The following is a 3,818-nucleotide window of genomic DNA, read 5'->3' on the forward strand; positions in this document are numbered from 1 at the left end:
CGCGGGTACCATGCTCGTATATATATATATATATATATATATATGGGAATGTAATTATGTTGAAATGTAATTGTGAGAATGTACGAAATTGCCCTTCCTTTATTTCAATTCAAATGCATTACTATCTATTCTCACATTCTTACTTCAATTGATTGTCCAATTATACTGTAAATACATGTATTTTTATTTAGTTAATGTTGGCTGCTATTGAAACTACGTTATCATAGTGGTATCTCGCTTAAATTATTGCTCACTTATACTGTTTTCAGGTAACACGCGAGTACCATGCTAGTATCATATTATAAAAAAATATATATATTTTTGGAAGTGTTGAAAGTATTTAATATTTTCACTTAATACTCCTTAAAAAATTTCACATTATTCCAACATTAAGGATTACGTGACACTATCAATCATTTATCTTTTAAAATATATGCATTAACCTTTTATATGAATTACATTTAAATCAACTATTTACACCACTCGACGTCGCCTTCACCACCAACAATCACCTCCATCATCACAGCGTCGCCACCACGACTACATATGCATTGCGCAGATACCGTATTAGTTATGTTATTTTTAATAAATGATGTAATGTTCGTTGTTATAATTTTGAAAGGGCCAATGAGTTTTATGGTTTAGTGGTTTAATTAGGAGTAGGTATATATAAGACTTTGTCTTTTAAAAAGGTTTGGTTTCAAATTCAAACATCATTAATTTGGAATGATCACTTAATGAAACTTGTTATCCAATATAATTAAGTTGTTAATGGCAACCCTAATATTTGTATCAAGGGATTATGACATGAGAATATAATTAACTATACCGAAATGTTTATGTTATGTAACTAACTACAAAAACGTTTGTGTAATGTAACAAACTACCTATTTTCGTCTATAGTATGTAAATTACCAGTTACCATTGGAAAGTAACCGGTTGTGCTTATGAAGATAGCATATTCTGACGACACCAATAGATTCCGGCGACACCAGCAGATTCCGACGACACCAGCATATTAAAACGAATATCTATATCTATATCTATTTTCTGAAAAAACCAATAATTAATCATCCCTTTTCCATAATATAGTCACGTTTGTACAAAATTTTAACAAATTACAATCAACCTAATGAAAACGATTAAAACTAGATCCATGCATCATCTAAAAACCTATTCATCACCTACAATTAAAAACAATCTAAACATATAAAATCAAACACACTTCTAAAGTTCATCTAATCAAATTTCAAAAACCAGAAATCAAGAAAGAACAAACAACCGAGATTCGCATGATGGTGGTGGCCAGAATGGTGGTGACCGTCGTTCACCGATGTACACACCACCGTCTTGCTCGACAACAACAACAACCTCCGTCGTGCTCGACTGTCAATGTAAGATACAAACTGGTTAGTGGTGAGGGTGACCGAAATCGATGACAACATCGACAAGTCCTGCAACGTAGAATCAAAAACCCTTACTGTTGGCAAAAACCCATTTGGAAGTTTCAAGATTTTTGAGTTTTTGACAACCGATCATCTTTCCATCAATCTCTAAAGCTCTTAAATTGTCTTGAATGTAATCAACTTGAGCTGCTAAACAAGTTCCATAAGTAAATTCAATATTCATATCTGGGTGTTTCGAGGTTGTGGGCGGAGGTGGGCAGCGGCGGTTGTGATGAAAGGTGGGTTGTTTCCGGCTGGGCTGGGTGCTGGTTGGTTCCGTTTTTCTTTTTCTTTTTTCGTTTCTTCTGACTGGGTTTTGGAAATGACTCATCAGTGAGTGTGTTCGATTTATAAAGGGGTAATGGTGGCCGGAATGGTGTTGGCGGCAGTGGCCTGAAAGTTGGCGTCGAGAATGGAGGAGGTGGTGGTTGTATTTGATTTGTGTACAACTATATATGTGTTTGGCCGGAATGGTTGGCGTTAGTGGCCGGAATCTGGTTAATCCCTAAAAAAAAGGGGCCGAAATTAAAGTAGATATAGATATAGAGTATAAATAAAGATGTATAGATATGGGAATTGTGTATGTAATGATTAGGTTAATTGAGGTAACGAAATCGATATGGTTTTGGGGGATTGAATTTTCTGATCAAAAAATCAATATGGTTTTGGTGGTGGGAATTTTCTGATCAAAAAAGCAAGATAAGGGAGACAAATTTTTGTTTGGATGCGACAGTGGTGATTGGTAACCTTTACAACAAGTTACTAGTTGCGTACAATAGACCAAAATGAGTAGTTTGTTACATGAACGTTTTTTGAGTTAGTTGTATAACATAAACATTTTGACATAGTTAGTTACAATTCTAGGTCATAATCCCTTGTATCAAAAACTCAAAATTATCTGTATTTCGTTCGAAAACATTTATGGTTATTAAGCAGGCATCCGCCGATATAATTTTCAAGATCCGCCCCTTAAATTACTTTCAAAAACTGGTTGCTATTGTCCCATTTTTGTAATAGTGCCAGTTGATATATGATCGATTGGTTAAAATTTATATGTTACATGTTCATTATTTAATAAAAAATAAATTACTGAGTATAAGATTTAGAATGATGAATAATATTGCGTTTACATAATTTGTAAGTTTTGATTGAGTTGGTTTCTATCAAATTTACATCATTTTGATGCAAACATTGGAGATAACAATATTATAACAAATTTTCATGTTAAAAAGATCATTATCACCCCCGCCAACAATTTCCTCTTCTTAATGTTGTTATATAAGAGCAACAAACATAATAATAATATTAGGTGTTGGGTTTGGGACCAAATGGTGGGTTGGTCTAACCATGTAACGATCATCAGATGTACCTTTCAATCGAGTTAAATTGAAGATGGGGATAAACCTCTGAATTGACATCCACAAGAATGTCTGCCATATACGAGTAAGATATGTTATAGTAATTACTAATTTTTTAATTTGATATCATTAAGCAAATCTGAATATATAAAAGTTCCATAACTTACCTTATCTTGATAATCTAAACATTTAGATACTTTCTTTTTAACATGAAAATACAAATGGCACAAATGTCTTTTATCGCGCGTATTATCTGTAATAGTAAATTGGTTTCCTATTTGGCCCTTAAAAATAAATTTCCTTCATAAGATTTATATGGACAATAAGGTCTTTTTTAATATTTTGCTTTCCAACTTTGCCTTTTGATAAGTTGATTTTAATTTCTATCAAGATAAAAGTAAGAATCATGATTGAAACTTTTTTATTTCCAACTAATTTCATTTTTGTCGAAAACTTTTTTCGTTTTTCAGGACATACAAAAATATAACTCCACAACAAAACGCTAATGTTAAACTCTCTTTTACAGTTTAAAAACATTACACAATACATAACAATCTTTAATTAATGACGCCTTATATTCATAATTCACTTGACATATATGGCCATATCACGTTTCGTAATTGGGCCACCCATATCCAACTTCTTGTCTCTAATTTCGTTTGCAGCAAGCCCAAAAATAAATTGCATATTTTGAAAATGTGATGCCTTTTAAATATATAACCGTATATCAGCCAAAAGAGTTGCTATCAAAAAGCCTTTAAATATGTTCAAATGCACTAAACATCATAAAAAATAGATTATAATGAAGTTGGGTTAAAATTAACTTATAATAAATCTCTTTTACCTGTAGGTTTTAGTTTACTTGGTTAATTTCACATAAAAGTACTTTAGGAGTAGAGAGAAAAGTTTCGAGATACGAGACGTGGGATGTGTGATGAAAACGATTGATCACATTACATCCCCAAAGACCTGTTGGGTTACATAACTATTATCAAATCAAATCACAAAACACGCA

At 32.3% G+C, this 3,818-nt stretch overlaps 1 long non-coding RNA gene across 1 annotated transcript; it reads right to left on the minus strand.

Moving 5' to 3' along the window:
• Positions 1–1,063: 1,063 nt before the first annotated feature.
• On the minus strand, positions 1,064–2,162 carry LOC122596758. The gene is made up of 2 exons (XR_006323373.1): positions 1,482–2,162; positions 1,064–1,386 (listed from the first exon to the last, which is right to left on the minus strand). It is a non-coding gene; the product is annotated as an uncharacterized LOC122596758 (long non-coding RNA).
• Between the last annotated feature and the right edge of the window lie 1,656 nt (positions 2,163–3,818).

The sequence above is a fragment of the Erigeron canadensis genome, chromosome 4 (assembly GCF_010389155.1).
Source record: "Erigeron canadensis isolate Cc75 chromosome 4, C_canadensis_v1, whole genome shotgun sequence".
Lineage (NCBI taxonomy): Eukaryota > Viridiplantae > Streptophyta > Magnoliopsida > Asterales > Asteraceae > Erigeron > Erigeron canadensis.